Source organism: Panthera uncia, chromosome A2 (genome assembly GCF_023721935.1).
Source record: "Panthera uncia isolate 11264 chromosome A2, Puncia_PCG_1.0, whole genome shotgun sequence".
Taxonomy (NCBI): Eukaryota; Metazoa; Chordata; class Mammalia; order Carnivora; family Felidae; genus Panthera; species Panthera uncia.
In genome coordinates this window covers 152,776,973-152,796,869 of record NC_064816.1, presented here as the reverse complement: position 1 = coordinate 152,796,869, position 19,897 = coordinate 152,776,973, and positions in this window count along the sequence as shown.

Genomic DNA, 19,897 nt, shown 5'->3' with positions numbered 1-19,897 from the left:
AGCCCCAAAGAGCCATATAAGGTGAGAGATTCTTATAGACCAAAGTGAACAGAAGCAAATACGCTGGGTATTTGCTGATTGCTGATTGGTTAAAGTTGAGCTTTCTATGGAGCAAAGGGAAGGCTTGGACCTGGGTCAGCTAACTTGTGTTGAGCAGGCTCGGGCCTTCCTTTTCTGAGAGAGCCAACAGAGGAATGTAGTTAAGTTCTGGTTTGCTGACATGGGGCTTAACATGAGTGACTCCATCACGGGCTTCATCTGGTGACTTTAACGCTACTTGTAATAACCACAAAAGCGCTCTTTTGCTTTAAGGTCTAGGTTGTTAGGGAAACAGAAGGATAGGGCCATTTTGTTCTATAGCGGCATCACAAAGACCTCAGCCTTGGGAGTTGAAAAGTTCATGAGAGTGTACGCTGAGTAAGAGTCAAACTCAAGGCAACGTCCCGCCATTAATGTCTGAGGTTCGCCGAACTATAGAGGGTACAGCTGTGTCTTAGCTGGAAGCGAAGCTGATAGAGCAGTCAGTGCCCCTCACAGGGAGCCAACATGTTCACAGTGACTTCAGGGCAAACCTTACAATAAAACCTTGCGCTGCTGTTTCTGATAGAATTTGATACATGTATTTGGATTTCACCTATGTGCATGATGCCACTAATTGGGAATCGGGGTTTGCTGCAAGAGATCATCGAACGTGAAGTATAAACTCCTCTTGGATATTTACCCGTGGTTGGTTTACAAACACAAGGTCTGTGGCCCATGCTAAACCACCGGGCCTATACTGAGCTGAGAGTTTTTTTTAATAGTCATGATGGGAAGAGATGAAGAAAGCTAAAATTACCTGTGGATCCCCTCATCCCCTACATCTCATTTCAAATATCCTAATCACCTCCAGAAGACCCCACTTAATCAAATGACTACATGAAACAAACCTACATGAAACAGTTGGGGAAAAAACATACTTACAGCAGGTTTGGAGCAAAGAAGAAAGGATACAAAAAATCACACTTTTCTAGCTCTTCCGCTCTACAAATAAAGTAAAAATACATTTTACTTTACTTCTTCTACAAATCCTTACTGAGTATCCACTATCTGCCAGGTACTGATCTAGGCACTTAGAATGAATCGAACAAAAGGGACAAATACACTCATCACGATGGTACTTATATTCCAGCTGAGAAGGAAAGACAAAAAAAATAATAAATAGGTTATAGAGTTGTATTAAGATGAGTAATTAACACTAGCTGTTGCAAAATAAACACCTTAGTATCTCCAATGCTTCAACCGAAAAGGTTCATTTTCCCTCATATCACAGACCGTTATGTGCTGGCTGCCCTCATCTGCTTTGTGATTATCCCATCTGGATATGTGATATCTAAAGTCACTACATGAAAAGGCAAAAGAAGAGAAAAATAGAGGAGGCAACATGGCCTTACCTAAAAAATGGCATGTATTACTTCTGCCCTGGTGTGTCTGGCCAAAACAGGTCATACGTCTGGACGTTAACTGCAATGGAACCTGAGAAATCTAGAGCAGCACATAGACATTTGATGAACACTAAGAGTCTCTGTCCTAATGTGTTACAAGGCTAAAATGCAATGAAATAAATAAAGAATAGTGAATGGGGCATTAGGAGTACGTGAGCACTGAGTGGTAAACAGGTTGATATTTTGAGGAGGGTGGTCAGGGAAGGCTTTGGTCAGCAGGTAATTTCAGAAATAATGATTTGAAAGAGAGGGAAATATTCATGTAGCTATTTGGAGAAGAGAATTTTAGGCAGAGGGAATTGCCTAAGCAAGAGTAACAAGGCATGAGTGTATTTAGCTTGTTGAAGGAGTGTCTGAGGAGGTCACCATAGCCAGAGCAAATTGAGTGAGTGGACACGAAAAGGGGGTCAGGTTATGGAGGGGCTTTGCCTGCTTGAAGAACTTTAATTTTTGCTCTGAAATGTGGAGCTTTGGCAGAACATTGAAGAAGGAGTAACATGATTTATATTTTCAATAATCGTTCTGTCTTGTGTAATGAGAATAGGCTATATTGTGAATGAAGGCTTAGGAACAGGGAGACCGTCACAATAACTTGAGATAAGATAATGATGGCTTTTACCAGGGTAGTAGCAATGAGGATGCTGAAGAGTGGCTGGAATCTCCGTATATGCTGGTGATTAAGCCAAGGGACTTTCCTAGCAGACAGAACGTTCTGTGTAAGAGTAAGAGAGAAGTCACAGTCTGATGCCAAGGTTTTGGCTTGAGCAACTAGCAGACTATAGTTGTCCTCACACGAGATGATGAATGGCAGACTCTGCATTTCCCCTAATGGAAACATTAAGTTTAGATATTAAAGTACAGTTATAGAAGTATTGAGTTAATTCCAGAGGTCTAGGCTTAAAATATAACCCAGGGAGTTGCTGTCATATGAATGACATTTAAGCAACAAGATTGGATGAGATTCCCAGAAGGGTGAGGATTAGAGGATTAGAGATTAGGCTTGATGCACTTCAGTATCAAGAGGTCAGAGAGAAAGAGAAGACACAGAAAAAGATCTGAGAAGGAGCTAGTGAGGTGGAAGGAACACTAGGAGAATATGGGATCCTGGAAACCATGTGAAAAAAACTCACAGAAGAGGGGTAGATTGCGCCCAATGCTGTTGGTGAATCAAGTTAGTAGGGACTGATCATCGACAATTGAATTCAGTACTAAAAAAGTAACTGAAGACCTTGGAAAGGGATTTTTCAGCGAAAAGAAAGAGAGTTCTAGTAAAGATGTGGGGCCAAAGGCTAATTTAAGAGAGAATGGGGGAGAGAGGAATTAGACACACAATAACAAACTCCTCAGGGAATTTTTACCAAAAACTGTACCAAGTGATGGAATGGGGCATCGGCAGGGGGGATTTGGGGTAAAGAGAATGGCTTTGAAAGAGAAGAAATTAACCTCACTTTTGCATGTTGATTTGAATGTTCCAGTAAATGGAAAAATGAATGAGGTAAAGAAATAGAGGAGAGAATGGAAAGTGCCATGCCCAGGAGAGGGCAAGAAGGATGGGATCTGATAGAAGTGGACAAATGAGCCTTAGAAAGGAACCCAAGTTAAGAAAGAAAAAAAATGTACAATATGGCTCTTTATGAAAAATAAAAGAGAAAGACAGAGAGAGGGTCAGAGTGAGAGAGACACACAGACACAGAAAGAGATGGATAGAGGTAAAACAGAGTACTGACAATATTTGTAACAGACACCATGCCCGAGTAAGATAATAGGTTTAGGAGATGACTTTTTGTTAAAGAAAGTATTTTACAAATTCTACTAGTTGCCATTTAATAATGTATAAAGGCTGAACCAGGCAAAACAATCTGTAGAGTTCCTTTCATAATTGATTAGACCTGAAGCTTGAGTTAGAACTAAGGGGTGGGGGGTGGGTTGGGGGGCTCAGCTGGTTAAGCGTCCAACTCTTGGTTTAGGCTCAGGTAGTGATTTCACAGTTTCATGAGTTTGGGCTCCATGTCTGGCTCTGCGCTGGCAACATAGAGCCTGCTTGGGAATCTCTTTCTCTCTCTCTCTCTCTCTCTCTCTCTCTCTCCCTCTCCCTCTCCCTCTCCCTCTCCCTCTCCCTCTCCCCCACTCATGCTGTCTCTCTCTCTCTCTCTCAAAATAAATAAACTTAAAAAATATAAAAACAAACATAGAACTAAGAGGGCCATTACAAAGTGGAAGCAAAAGATACTCACATTTAGATCTAGGAAAATGAGGGATAGGAAGGGAGGTAGAAGAGGGGAGACAGAAAGGGGAAGGCACACACACACACACACACACACACACACACACAAGTTGGCATTTTCTCTTTATTCCCTTCTCTCAGCCTGGAGAGAGAGTAAAGGGTGGCTTCAGAAACATTCAGATAAGTTGGGAGAACTTCAAAGTCGGATGCTTTTGCTTTAATTTATTTGGTGTGCTCCAAACACACGTCTGTTGAGAGCTGTTGCTCCCTAACCTACTCTGCTGCCATGGTCCTGCTGACCACTAGTGGTTACACAAAGGGAAACCAAGTTGTCCTTTGTTACTGTAAAATGAGAATAAATCAGAGAGATGTGCCAATGTGAGGAAGACCTTGCCAGGGTGAGCTGCTGTAGATATCTGCTATACCACCTGGGGCTGGGCCAATGAGAAGACACAACCAGACCTCAGAGAAGATCCCCAATGATCTTCATTAAAGACGGAACACTGGGAAAGAACAGAAAAACACCATGACCGCTGAGGTGGTGCTGAGTCAGGAGAAAACAGCTAGTTCTGAAGAATCCAAGAAAAAAACAGCCCAACCTAAAGGCACATGCAGAAAATGCAAGCAGATTTGTAGCCTCAAGGTCAAGCAAGTAGTATCAATACCTCCACAGCCTTCCCTACACAATCCTTGCATAAAATGTCATCTTGGAGGGGTCCCTGGGTGGCTCAGTTGGTTAAGTGTCTGAACCCCGATTTCATGGTTGGTGGGTTCAAGCCCCGAGTTGGCTCTGTGCTGACAGCATGGAACTTGCTTGGGATTCTCTCCCTCTCTCTCTGCCCTTCCCCCAAGCACAATCTCTCTCTCATTAAAACAAACAGACATTTAAAAAGTAAAATGCCATCTTGGAGGACTGAAGGAAGGTGATAGGAATCTGAAAGCCTACATATTTTGACCTCTATTGCAAACCCTCTAAAGAGAGGATGGACGTTCAGCTGGCTACCACCTCTCTCTTGGTTGCCCCGGTTTTTGAGGACTGGCATCACTTTGTTGCCTCAGGGTTTGCCCTCTGACTAGTTGCTGTCTGTACTATACCAATTCTCAGAGAGCAAGCAGTCATGAAGACGACCAGACAAGATAGAGACAAAGTGAATGAGCTACACCTCCCCTATGTTGCCTCGTATCTAGATGGTGGTTTAATGGATGAAGTATATCACCTCACTGCCAGCACTGCTGGCCCAAGAAGAGTGTGGATGCCAAGATGGTGAGGGTTATAAGGAATTAGGAAAACTATTTATTCCTTTGTTCATTCAATATGTACTCGTTGGGTGTCTTCTATGCATGGTTTAGAGGTACGCCTGTCCTTAAAGGTACCGAGATACTGTTCAAAAGTCTACGGCGTAAAATCCTGAATGAGGGTGTATCTACTTCTTAATTTGTAATATGTTTGCTGTCACCATCAAGTAGGGAATTTTGATTAAAAAATGAATTTTAAGTATTCTGCTGAGCCATATGGAATAAACAACAGAAAATTATTCAAGGTGACTAAAAGCAGGGCTTCCTTCCCAGTCATCTTCCACCTCCATGTGATACTTTGATTTGGAGGTGACAGTTCTTAACTAAAGCACTCATTCAACCACTTTCCTTCTTTTAATTGATGATGTGAAGTTTATATGGTTGCATATTGGGCAATGGTTTGGAGAAAACTCGAAAATGGCTTGCGTGTTTTTATGCAACTTGGGAAACTTCGCAAATAGAAATTTGTTAAATAACGAAAATATTTAGTATATGTTCAGTATGCATCATAATATTACAGTATTTTATATAATGACAATCAATGCAATTTAAAGTTAAGAAATGCAGTTTTTAGATCTGATTGGGAATCAGTTAATCTAATCTCAAAATGAATGTACCAACAGTGGAAGAATGAGCAATGCATCTCCACTGTGTTAAGTTCATGCTTATACAGAGCAGACAGAACTCACCTAATTTCTTTCAGTATACTTTTTATTGAAGAATATTTACATACACTAAAAACCACCGATCTTAAGAGTGCAGTTTGGTGAGTTCTCATGAACTTATGTACTCATGGAACCAACACATCGTTCAAGAAATGGAACATTATCATTACCTAAATGTTTCCTTGGTCCTTTTCTGCTCAATCCCTCCTACCAGAGGAAAGCACTGTTTTCATTTCTATTTCCATAAATTCATTTTGCCTTAGAACTTCATATAAATTAAACCATACATTTGAACTCCTTTGTTTCTGGTCCTGTTGCATAACATGGTATGTGTGTATTTTCTTTACTATTGCATAGATCTGTAGTTCACTCCTTGTGATTGCTAAGTTTTCCAGAACGCACACCATTTTACGTCCTCACCAGCAGCTTATGACTTTCAATGGCCCCACAGCCTCAACCATGGCTGGCGTTTCCACTCACTTTAATTTTAATCATTCTTGTGGGTGGTTTAGATGCCATTTCACTGAACACTTTTTCATGTATTTGCTGACCATTTGTATACCTTACTGTGTGAGGTGTCTGTTCAAGTCTCTGCCTATTTTTTTAAAGTTCATTTATTTATTTTGAGAGGGGAGCAGAGACAGAGAGAGAGACAGAGACAGAGAGAGAGAATCTCAAGCAGGCTCTATGCTGTCAGCACATAGCCCGACACAGGGCTTAATCCCACAAACCCCAAGATCATAACCTGAACCAAAATCAAGTGTCTCTGATGCTCAACAGACCATGCCACCCAGGCACCTCTCTGCCTATTTTTAATTGCTTTGTCTGTCTGTTCACCATTCATGGTAGGGTTCATTTTTGAATTTTGGATACAAGTCTTAGCTATATGAACTGTGAATAGTTTTTCTTAGTCTGTGGCTCAAGTCTTCATTTTGAAAATATTTTCTCCTCTTACAGCTCAGCTTATAGTTTTATTCATGTTGTCTTTTGATGCACAGATTATTTTTAAATTTTTATTGTGTCTGCTTTTCTACAGCAGCAAATAGCAAGGTATGTTACCTAGTACAGGTAGAGAGGAAGAGAATGGGTCAGTTTTGTTTTGTTAAACAAAGCTTAACAAAACACTATGTGCACATTACCTTCTTTGATATTCAAAACATTTCCATGAGGTGAGGTTACCCACATCTAGCTAGAAGGTTAGGCTAAGAGAGGTTAAAACAAGTTGCCTAAAGATAGAGCCAGTATTAAACCAAGGTCTATCCAAATTCAAAGTTTATGTACTTCCCACGGTAAAACACAGATTTTCACTGAGAAAGAGAAAAGATTTAATTTCACCCAGACTTTGATACATTTCTTCTTGCCATTACACTCCTTAGTTCCCAAAACGTGGGACCATAAAAACTGAAAAAGTAATCAGCCACACCTCCTGAAATGTAGTGTGAATTTTTTTCCTAAAATTATTTCCCAGAAAAGGAGTCACCTTATACTTGACCCTCAACAAAGTCTATTACATACAGAATAAACTGCCATTTACATTATTTTGAGCTGTAAAAGTATTGTTTGGAGAAAACATATTAACCTGAACCAACCTTCTAGATTTGAGTGCTTCTAATGGCCATCTGGTAGAACCTCTCTTAAAAAAAAAAAAAAAAAAAAAAAAAAGAAAAAGTAAAAAAAAAAAAAAATGAACAAATAAGTAAATAAAAATACAGTGCACATTTAGTAATCATTTCTGTGGGGATGTCTCCAAATCTCGTGTTTGATTTTATATTTGTTAGCGCGATGCCAGATTCTGTTACAAATCAATTCCTAAATCCCCAAATTTCCATGTCTTAATACAATGAAAGTTTAGTTCTTGTTGGATTAATAACAAATGGAGTCGTTTCCAGATGGCCAGAGACTTTTCACCAGCAGTGTTTCATGCCTATTTGATGCCTCCACGAACTTCTGGCGGGAAGGTCAGCAGAGTACGGCGCACAGAACACAGTCACACATTTTTGTTGATTGTGCTACGTCTGATTTCATTCTACAAGAGCAATTTTGCTACAGAGACCACACAGCCAGAAAAGCCTAAAATACTACCATCGGGTCCTTAACAAAAATGTTCGCCAACAGTCTACCCCTGGAGAAGATTATTGTAAAGGCACTACCCTTTATGAGCCCCATCCCAAAAAAGACACATCTTGCTCCCGCTGATACTTCTCTGGCAAGAACTAGTCACATGGTACCACCTAGATGAGGCCACCTACTTGGGAGGGGCTTCAAAAGTGTAACTTGGGCTAGGAAGCTACTTTCTGGTGATAATTCTAAACAGCACAAGATAAAGCACAAATTTTTGGTGGATACCAACTGTTTCTGCTGCAATTGTCATTTTAGATAGCTTTTTAAAGATCTATTGAAACAGCAATAGAGATCACATATACGCACACTCAGGATGGATAAAAAACCAAATGTTCTGAAGCTGGGACTTGAGATAAAATTTCTAGCGACAGCACCATACACAGATATAAAAATTGCAATAGCTCACACGAGACAGCAAGATAAAGTGGTATGAAAAAAAAACTGTGTTACATCATTCAAAATGCTGTTTTAGTGACATCAAAGGTATAAAAAAGGTATAAAATGCATATGCATAGTTTGATCAAAAATATTTTACAAACATGGGGCACTTGGGTGGCTCAGTCAGTTGAGCGTCTGACTCTTGGTTTCTGCTCAGGTCATGATATCACAGTTTGTGAGGTCAAGACCCTCTTCTCCCCATCCCCCAAGTGTTATCGGAACCTATTTTCATTCTTGATTTGGAAAATATGGTCACTATAAAAATAGTTTTTAAAATATTTTCTATAATTTTCCCTAGTGATTATATAATTACTCAGCAATAGTGGGCAGCCTTTCACTAGGCCATGGGACTATGGTTTTCATCAGTGACTTCCTAAGACAAAGAGTAATTTTATCTCTCCTAGAGAAGTCTGGAAGTTGTACATTGTTTAAAAATTGCTTTCTCAAAAATGATCTATTTAACAATCATACACAACCCATCAGCGTGAATACACACACAAGCTTGCCACCGAAGGGTCATGACTGGGAGGCTGTTCACCATATATCCTCCAAATATGAAGAGTTCTAACATAATACACATGTCTTCCATTATTTCCATATTATATAGGTTGTATAAAGTGATCTAATGCCCAGCATAAAGCCACTGCACATAAAGCCTTGAAGAAGTATCTGTAGACTTGATTTGAGCTCCTCTGGAGAAGATAATGTATTGCTGAAAACAGCAGCTGGAAAATAATATTGCTTAAGAATTGCATAACTTCTTTTTATTATATAACTTCTTTCCAATTCTTTTATATTTATGTGTGTATGTGTGTGTATACATATAAAAATATACAAAATATATACACACACAAATATATGAGGCTTCTTTGTATGTGTATATTACATATAAGAATTATATATATATATTTATACACACACAAATGTATATATAATGTTTCTTTTCTAACTTTATATCAAACTAACCTACATAATTTACCTTGAACAGATTTATTTCATATTCATATTCGCATTGTTTATTTTAATGTCCTAAAAGTCTTCTGAGATTTCTGGCAGTAATTCTGAAACACCCTTTACTTCAAAATAATTAAGTACATCTTTTGGGGCTCCAATATCAAAAATATGGATATGCAAATTTTGAGTTGGATACACATTTAAATAATTCCACCACCACATTTAGCCAACCTGTGGAATGATAAAAACAATATAAGGGTTGTGGAGGAGAGGCATATAAGTTGCTCGCTCATGTTGAATTATGGCTTCCTAACAGAGGCTCGTCCACAGACCAGGACCATCAAAATCCTTGTTTTGAAAAGGAAACCCCTTTGTATGGTATGAGAGTGATCAAGGACACACCGTTACATACAACGTTCTACTAAATAAATAAAATATTTAACACCACCATATATATGCCCTATCAGGGGGCCTGCAATGTCATGTAGCCTGACTGAGGCCTTTTAAGAAAACTTGACTTGCTGGATACAAATTAGAAAGTTAGCAAAACTGAGCTATCTAATCATTTTACCTTAAAGATGAAGCATTTTCTCCTTTCATCCCTGGGCCAAAAAACTGGTTTAGAGCAGCATTTCTTCCCAACTATTAAATTATACTCTTCAAATTTGCCTTCTGGAACTTTTAGCTTTGTCTTAAAGGCCAAGTAACATGAAGGACCCGACAGCCCAAACAAAAGATTTAGCAAAGCTGGCCAAGACGTGAGGCAATAGAAGGGCTTAAGCAGATGATAGGAAATCCACTGAGACATGTGGAAAAGAAGCTTTTCCCATTGTCTCTGGCTTCAGTCAGCCCCACACTTGTCCCTCTCCAGCGGTCCACACATCTTCTGTGTCCAAAATGTAAGCATGGAAAAGTAGTAGGTCTTCAGCTAAAGGGATTTTACGAGATTTTTCTATTTTAATATTAGAATTTGAAAGAAAATAAAAACAGACCAAACCCTGTTTATTCTCTTCTTGTGACCGGCCTAAGGTCTCCCGTATGTTCTCTGGCCTCATTGTAAGCCAGTGCCCTATCCTAGCTTTCATCAGTCCTAGGGAGTAGATTTCTAACTACTCTTTTTCAAGTATCTTCTTTGGTCAGTATCTTCTGCACTTCCAGCTACTATATTTCCCCAAAGCACCATTACTGGCATGTCACGGCCAGGTCATGAACCAGCCACTTAATACATAAAATCAAATTTCTTTTCTTTTTTAAATTTTTTTTTCAACGTTTTTTATTTATTTTTGGGACAGAGAGAGACAGAGCATGAACGGGGGAGGGGCAGAGAGAGAGGGAGACACAGAATCGGAAACAGGCTCCAGGCTCCGAGCCATCAGCCCAGAGCCTGACGCGGGGCTCGAACTCACAGACGGTGAGATCGTGACCTGGCTGAAGTTGGACGCTTAACCAACCGCGCCACCCAGGCGCCCCAAATCTTTTCTTTCACAGAGTCTACCTGCATGTGATCACACCACTTCCTTCCCATAACAATTCTCCCGTCCAGTATGGCGGGTCCTATGATTTGTCCCAACAAGCCTGTTCTACTATTTGTGTCGCAATCTCCACCGAGGATGCCCTTTTCCTCTTTTCCCACCTAAATCCTGTACATTCTCCAAGGCTGGGTTTACTTCCTAGCCTTTCTACAAATTTCTATCCTAATTTAATTGGTTTCCTAAATTGCTAATTCCCTAAGATGAAGACGAGAAAACCCCTTGCCTGGGATTCCTTGAGTTTCCATGTCTCTCTCTGTCTCTCTCTCCAGATCTCTTTCTTTCACACATGCGCACGCATGCGCGCGCGCGCACACACACACACACACACACACTCCGCTTGCTACAGAACACATGGATACTTCTCTGTCATTCAGAGGCCAGTAGTCAGCACGAATAAAGGGCAACCCATATCCTAAACATCTACTTTGGCAACTAACACTCTTCAGACCCTAGAGACATTCTTCTCCACCTTGTTTTCCTACGGTACATTTAACTGTTGGTGAAAAACATAAGGGATACAGGGTTGGTATTGCCAATGGGTCATATGAACACTGCTGTGGAGCACAGGTGCAAGACGGGCTTTGGTAAAAGACAAGACACATCGACTTTCCCAACCTTTACTCTCAGTTTGAAGGCTCGCAGTGGGACCTGGCAAAACAAAATACTTCCCAGAACTGCCAAGTGTCCATTTTCTTGCTTCAGTTACTAATTGCTCTGATTTACAGTTGTGGAAGTATTCATAATTTAGCATGGCATTTGCAATAATTAACAAGTGTGACTAGAAGCTTTTTGCAGTTTTGCATACTAGAACTGAAAATATTCAATACGATTTCATTGATTTTTTTTTTTTAAAAATAGGGGCGCCTGGATGGTTCAGTCAATTAAGGGTCTGACTCTTGGTTTCAGCTCAGGTCATGATCTTATGGTTCTTGAGATCAAGCCCCGCATCAGGCTCTGCACTGACAGCACAGAGCCTACTTGAGATTCTCTCTCTCTCTCTCTCTCTCTCTCTCTCTCTTTCTCTGCCCCTCCTCTCATCATGTTCTCTCTCAAAACAAACGTTTTACGTAAATAAAATTTTTAAAATGAATTAAAATTTTAGCTTTATCTAGATGTATGTTTTTTACATTTATTAATTATAATTTGTAAAATTTACACTTATCCACTTATTGTAATAGGTAATTTTGAGTAACTTTCAATATTTTAGTAGAAAATAAATTTTTAAAAATTGATTTATACTTTAATAAAAATAATTTCAAATTCAGTATACTCTAATACAATTATATTTATTTATTAGTGTTTCAAGTCATTATTGTAATGAGAAAAAATATGCAAATATTAACCACGAAATTTAACAGTTTTTAGTGATTTTACTAAACTCACTAGTGATTAGTGATTTGACTATCAAAACAACACTGGGGCATACTCGATAATAAAAAATAAAATTAGACAATAAATTTCATATATTGAAAAAATAAATAAATAAATAAAATTAGTTATTGTTGGATATTTCATCAACTTTTAGTCATATGAAATCCAAAGCTTTACAGAAATGTCCTTATTTCTTCATTACAAAAAACATGTTGCCAATAAAGAAGGAAAAGTATGTCTTAATAGTTTATTAGCTTTTCCTATAATAATTGAACATTTAACGTATGGTAATTAAATATTCATTTGTAATTCCTGCCTCAAGAACTTGCAATTATTATACCTGGCCATAAAAATCTTAGTCCAGACTCAATTCTAAACTAATACCTTTTCTTTTTTTTTATTTTGAGAGAGAGAGAACACACACATGTGGGGAGAGAAGGGCAGGGGGGAAGGAGGTGAGAGAGAGAGAGAGAGAGAGAGAGAGACAGAATCTTAAGCAGACTCCATGCACAGTGCAGCAGACCAATGTGGGACTCCATCTCACAACCCTGGGATCATGACTTGAGTTCAAATCAAGAGTTGGACACTTAATCAACTGAGCCACCCAGGCGCCCTGAAACTACCTTTTCTATTATTGTTCCTCCTGGTGGCACGTATGTTGGCTCTCTTTCCCCATTAAATGGTGACTTAACAGGCATGTCTTCTGCCCTTCCATGGGCAGAAGTTTCTCATGGTTCTCATCACCAATGTGAGCAATACATTGTTCCTTAACTGACTGTTAATTAGTTAGAAAAGAGAGGAGACAAATATCATGATTTCATTCAGATGTGGAATTTAAGAAACAAAACAAACAAGGAAAAAAAGAAACAAACGAAAAAAACAGGCTCTTAAATACAGAAAACAAACTGGTGGCTGGCAAAGGGGAGGTGGGGGGGATGGATGTAATAAATGAAAGGGACTAAGAATCCACTTACCTTGATGAGAACTGAGAAATGGATAGTTGCTGACTCATTATACTATATGCCTGACACTAATATAACACTGTATGTTCATTATACTTGAATATTTTAAAATGTCCATGAACAGGTGAACAGGTTGTAAAAAAACACAATAAAATTTTTTAATTTTTTTTTAAATTTAAAAAGACAGGAGAGAAAATACTCATGAAATTTAAAACAGTGTTTCCAAGATGAGCCTTGGGTGCTGTTGGTGTGATGGCAAGGTTGTATTTGGTCTTAAAGATGACACCTGCCTATGAGAGACATAAAAATGAGGACCAAGAGTAGACCTGTTTAGTGAGGCTTTACATACTTCCTGCCTGACAGGAAGCTGACGAGTAAGAGTCTTCCTGATGGAAAACCGGGGTTTTACAGCCTCACAGCAACGTTCAGCGGTGTTTAATTTGAAAATTAGGGGAATAAGAAGTGACTTCTTAGAAAGCAAACCTGCAGTCAATCTTTTTTGCTGCTCTCCTTTACAATGTCAAACCCTTTCATTTCCAGACCTTCGGTGAGTTTGCTCGGAATTGATTTTTGGGTGAACAGAAATGAAAGGCTGCCCCCTCCTCCCCACCACCTAACCTCACTAAAGAGAAAAGGCATGATATTATAGTTCAACTGACATGTAGTCACTGCCACTTTGCTATTAACTAACAGCTTTCTTTAAAAAAATTTTTAAGCAAATATTGAAATCATGATTTTACAAAGACATTTAGGTTGGGCCAGTTTGAGAGCTATTGTTCAACAGCTGCAAAGCAGTTCAGTTAAAGAGATTTCTTGTGTGCAGAGAGCCTAACATTGCAAAATATGTGTTGTAGAATTTCTAAATAAAAACTGGCAAATTTCTTTAGTTTTAGGTGTTTCAGTATATGCTTGTAAGATCATGCTCAAGGTAGTTTTTACTTGGGAAATACAATTCACAATATTCCTAAATGATCAATCATGTAAATTTCTAGAGTTTATGCATTCTCATCACCCATTCTAAAATACATATTATGTTCATACAGACATAAGTAATGATTGGTAAAAGGAGTACTATGAAAATCAAAATCTTTGCAAAAAATACATTCTCATACTTAACTATTAATAAGCTCTATTTCACATCTTATTTCTTATTTTCCTGCAATTTGAGCCAATGAATCCAAATAGAGCTTATTTAGATTTTAGCATATTTATGATATGTTCAAGTTAAATTATGGTGAAATACAATTTATAAAAGATTAAGCCTAAGGACTCAGATTGGATACCAATTACTAGAAACTCTGTGAACTACAGTAGAACAAGATTAAACACCGAGCTACTCCTCTTTTTCCACTTTTTCTTCCCTCTCCCTCCTTTTTCTTTTGAACACAAAAGCCATTTGAGGGAACCAAGCAAGAGAGGCATTGTGCAGGAGTAGGGGAACAAAGGGAAAGTGAATCCTGGAGATGAGAGGGAATGTCACAGGCCAACCGGCATGAGGAAGCAGCCACAGGAGAGGCATCCTTGCATGGTGTATTGGAGTCCATCGAGGGGAAGAGAGGGACCACACACAGGAAAGCCAGTGCAGAATGTTTGAGCTCAGGTAAGGAGGGTTCCCATATTTGTGGGGCAACACGAGTAGGGGGAAACAGGGGGAGTTTGTAGTCAAGCCCTGGATGTCTGAGCACAGGTAGGGTGGAGATTGTGCCCACAAAGGGGGACAGCAGAGACAGCCTAGCACAGGATGTCAGAGCCCAAGTAAGCTGGAGAGGACAGTCATATGGAGGAAAAGGCAGTGGCAGCAGAAGAAGACTGGATATGGGGCAATGGGGAGATGGAGAGAGTTTAACCAAATAAGTAAATACATTCAATATAAAGGGAGACAGTTTTATCACCATCTGGGAGGGGAGAATACATATAGAAGGAGAGAAAAACAAATAAACCCTGTGGTGTTGGGTTAAAATTGAATTGTTTCTGTGAGTACATACTTTTCAATATAGAGAGAGAAACATACAGAAATGAATATAGCTGTAAATGTATATGTGCATGTATATATACATATATATATTCATACACATATTCCTTAGCTCTATCCAGCAACACCCCAATAGCAATGACACATCCTGATGTCCAGATCTCAGTTTCTGAATACCGCTCTCCCACTCTGCACTAAAAGGAACCAGATCTCCTTGGAGAAATGGTTGATTCCAGAACTTACGTAAGTAAAGTATTAGATGAGCTTTGAACATCTTGCTGTGCCAGAAAGGAATGAAGTGCTCAAGGAAAAATGGATCCATGCCAGGAAGGTACAGAAGCTTCCTGAAGAGATTATCAATAGCCTAGGGAGTTGAACATCAAAATATATGATAATCATGAATTATTACCCAAACCTATAATAGGAAACTATGAATCTGTACTGAAATAAATAAATTGAAAGTTTGATGGGGAATGGGATATTTGCAAAGTCTCAAAGTAACTTCCCACAAAATACTTATTCATTACAAAGGAAAGAGAGTATTTTATTGAGAAGCTTGGCAGACACTGCCTTGATCAACTGATCAAACTTATGATCGGTGATGGGACTGATCAAGATTGTATGCTACTTGGGGCGCCTGGGTGGCGCAGTCGGTTGGGCGTCCGACTTCAGCCAGGTCACGATCTCGCGGTCTGTGAGTTCGAGCCCCGCGTCAGGCTCTGGGCTGATGGCTCGGAGCCTGGAGCCTGTTTCCCATTCTGTGTCTCCCTCTCTCTCTGCCCCTCCCCAGTTCATGTTCTGTCTCTCTCTGTCCCAAAAATAAATAAAAAACGTTGAAAAAAAAAAAAAAAGTTTTAAAAAAAAAAAAAAAAAAAAGATTGTATGCTACTTAACAGGAAAAGAACATAGTAGCACTTCTGTGATATCCTTGCCAAAGAAGCATTGACTAAACCTAATCACGAGGAAGTATCAGGAAAACCCAAAATCAGGTGACTTCTAAAAACAATTCCCTTGTAATCGCCGAAAGTGTCAGACTGGGAAAATTAAGGAAAGACTGAGGAATGCTTTCAGATTGAAGGAGAACAAAGAAACAGATGAAACAGTTATGAATCCATTTGTTACAGGGACATTATTGGGACAAAGCAAAAGTTAATGTGGTCTCAGGAGGAGGCACATTCTTTACATCTTCACCCCATTGATGTCTATATTGTGGTTATGCAGGAGAACTTCCTGTAGAAAAAATACATATTAACGCTTTTTGGGAGTGATGGGTCATCCATTCTGCAACTTACTCTCAAATGGTGTAAGAAAGAATTATCATTGCTACTTTTCTGTTAGCCTGGCATTGTCCAAATAAAATCTGAGCTGCACACACAAATTTATCCTCTTAAGAGGTAACACAAAATAATGAGAGAAGCTCTAAAATAATTTATCAGAATCCTATGCCCTCATCTGATTGTATTCCCCCTTTTTCACTTAGATAATGTGAACAACGCCCATTTTATAAGCCTGTATGGTAAGTTACTACAAATATATGGAAAAGTCAGGAAAGTTCACTCACACTAACCTTCTACAATGTCTAAATTTCCATAAATAGAAATCCTTTCCCTCGATTAAGAATCATCTTGCAAAAGGACTGTTGTATAAAATAATTTCCTGAAAACTAGATGAACAACTACAGATAAGAGAGGATACATAAAAAGTATGTATGCAAGATGAGATCATCTAATCCTTTTCTTTTCCAAAGGTATTTTTTTAAAGAGAGACAGCACAAGTGGGGAGGGGAGGGGAGGAAAGGGGGGGGGAGAGAGAGAGAATGAATCTTAAGCAGACTCCATGCTCAGTGCAGAGCCCCACACAGGGCTTGATCCCACAACCCTGGGATTATGACCTGAGCCAAAATCAAGAGCCAGATGCTCAACCAACTGAGCCACCCAGGTGCCCCCAAAAGTATTTTGAGAGTCAAGGGTGGAGGGAGGAAATGTCACATTCTGGGGGAGAAATTGACCCATGAATGGCTAAACCAGAGTTTGTAGACCAGAATAAAGCCATCAACACAGACAGAGATCCATTAAGTCAGTCAGAGAACCAAAAACGGGGGTGGGGGTGGGGAGTGGGGGGTGGAGGAAAGGGTGTCCAAAGGCAAGTACACAGATGAAGGAGACTTAAGGGACAGATTAACGTTCCACATGTAGGATGTTGTTGTGTGGTGATAGTCGAGTATTCTTTATCCCAATTTACTCCTACCTTCAGTTTGAAAGCAAAGAGTACCATCAGAGCAGACCTCAGTCTCTACCCACCTGGTCCCAGGTTTTGAAAAGAAACACATTTTATGGTAGTAAACAAGAGATTCTCACTGAAAGCTCCCTTTAAGGAAGGACTTTCTGCCTCACCACAGAGAATGCAGTGAGTAGGTGAGTAGGCAATTAAAAAAAAATAAAAAGAAGCAGCCAACAACAGTTGACAAGGATGTAGAGAAAAGAGATCCCTTGTACACTGTTGGTGTGAATAGCATTATGAAAAACAGTATGAAAGTTCCTCCAAAAATTAAAAACAGATGTACATTATGATCCAGTAATCCTCCTCTGGGTAAAAATTGCAATTAGTTTCTCAATGAAATATCTGCATTCCCATGATTACTGCAACAATGTTTACAATAGTCAAGATATGGAAACAAGCTAAATGTCTGTCGATGGAGAACTGAATAAAAAATATATGGTATGTATATACAATGGAATACTACTCAGCCTCAGAAAGAAAAAGGAAATTCCATCATTTTTGACAAGATGGATGAACCTGGAGGACATTACGTTCAGTAAAATAAGCCAGACACACAAAGACAAAGATTGCATGATCTCACATGTTGAATCTAAAATAATCAAACCACAGGAGACACTTAATGATAGAGAACAAACTGAGGATTGACAGAGGGAGGTGGGTGAGAGATGGGCTAGAGATGGGTGATGGGCACTGAGGAGGGCATTTGTTGCGATGAGCACTGGGCATTGTATATAAGTGATAAATCACTCACTTCTACTCCTAAAGCAATATTGCACTATATGTTAACTAACAAGAATTGAAATTAAGAAAAAAAGAACAAACAACTCACAGAAGATGAATAAATTCTGGAGATATAAAGTACAGTAATGTGATTGCAGCTAACAATACTATATTGTACACTTGAGATTTGCTAAAAGGCAAATCTTCATTCTCACCAAAAAGAAAAAAAAGAAAGAAAGAAAAAAGAAAAGAAAGAAAAAGGCAACTGTTGAGCAGATTACTGTGCACCAATTACCAAGCCCAGGAGAGGATTCTAAACCTTTATGCCCATTATATCTTGTTATGAAAGTCACTAAAACTGCAACACAATCAAGAGTTGGATGGAACCAGGGCACCTGGGTGGCTAAGTCAGTTAAACACCTGACTTCAGCTCAGGTCATGATCTCATGGTTCATGAGTTCAAGCCCCACAACCGGCCTACTTTAGACTCTGTGTCTCCCTCTCTCTCTGCTCCTCCCTCAGTCACCGTCTCTCTCAAAAATAAATAAACGTTGAAAAATGAAACTTTAGCATGGAACCCTCATGAGGGGCCAAGAAGGTGGAATGGCATGGAAGTTTTATTGTGTCCAGAGTCCATGAAATACAGCCAGATCAACACTTAACCATCCTGCACGCCTAGAAAACTGATTTGAGGAGTAACACAACAATCTGCACAAAATGAACCCCAGAACTCAGCAGGTACATGGCACAGAGAGGTGAATGGGGGGAAAGAGAAACTGTGGAAGGCAGGGAGCTGTTTTTGCTTCTGGAGAGAGGATGGAGACAGGGGGAGAGTATGGGAAAAGAACCCCACCGAAAGCAGCTGGAGAGAAAGGGGAAGAGGGGAAACAGCCACAGAGACTGAACAAAAAAGGGAGAAAGGACAAAGGAGAGGGTTTAAATTCCATTGAGACTCTATACACAGTGGGGAGCACAGAATCTGAAACTCCACAACCAGATAACTGGTGGTCCTCTGGTGGGAAGGGCAAATCCCCAGGAGCAGAGTGAAGTCTGGGTGGTCCTCGGGCCACATGAGAAGAGGCAGTTCCCCTGCTGGGAGGACATTTGGTAGAGGCTGTGAGGCCACCCCACAGACAAAGGTCCCAGCAGACCCCAGAGAACAATCATATTCACTGGTGCTGGAACAAGGACGTTAAGGGTGAAGCCTGGGGCCAGATGTGTGTTGCGATTTTCCTTAATCACTGAAATGCTGCTGCTACATGATCACATGAACATTTTCTGGGGCAAGATGGCACCCAAATGCAGTCTCTGGGCATTGGCAGCATGTCACCTGAACATTCCTGGGTGCAGCCAGCACCAGGTCATTGCTCGGTGAGACCCTCCCCCAGAGGATCTAAGTGGATCAAAGCCTCAGTCCCTCAGAAGTGAGGGGTCCAGAAACACAAATGCATCTGAGATAAAACTCAGGAGGGAAGTGCTGCCAGGCAACTTGACAGCTTGGTCAAGGACAGTGTAGAAGCAGGGAGTGGACAGAAGTGGAGACAAAAAATGGGCGCACGATTACTGATGGGGGACAATACAGTTCCAATATTGGAGACTTGGTAGCTGGATGCCACCATTTTCACCCCTCCCATGCATGCATATACACACCTACAAGTGCCACAACAATCCACCCCAGTAAGCTAAGCACCACCATCTAGTAGAGAACAGAGCTGTTACACTAATTCCCGCCCAACTGGGCCAACCTCACTCTTCAAGAAAACCCCAAGTCTCAGCTCCTGCTCAGCTTATGGACTATCGAGTGCATCATAGTTTGACTAGAAGGGGAAAATGATGTAATTTCAATCATATTTCAGTCTCTTAACTGATCCATCTATT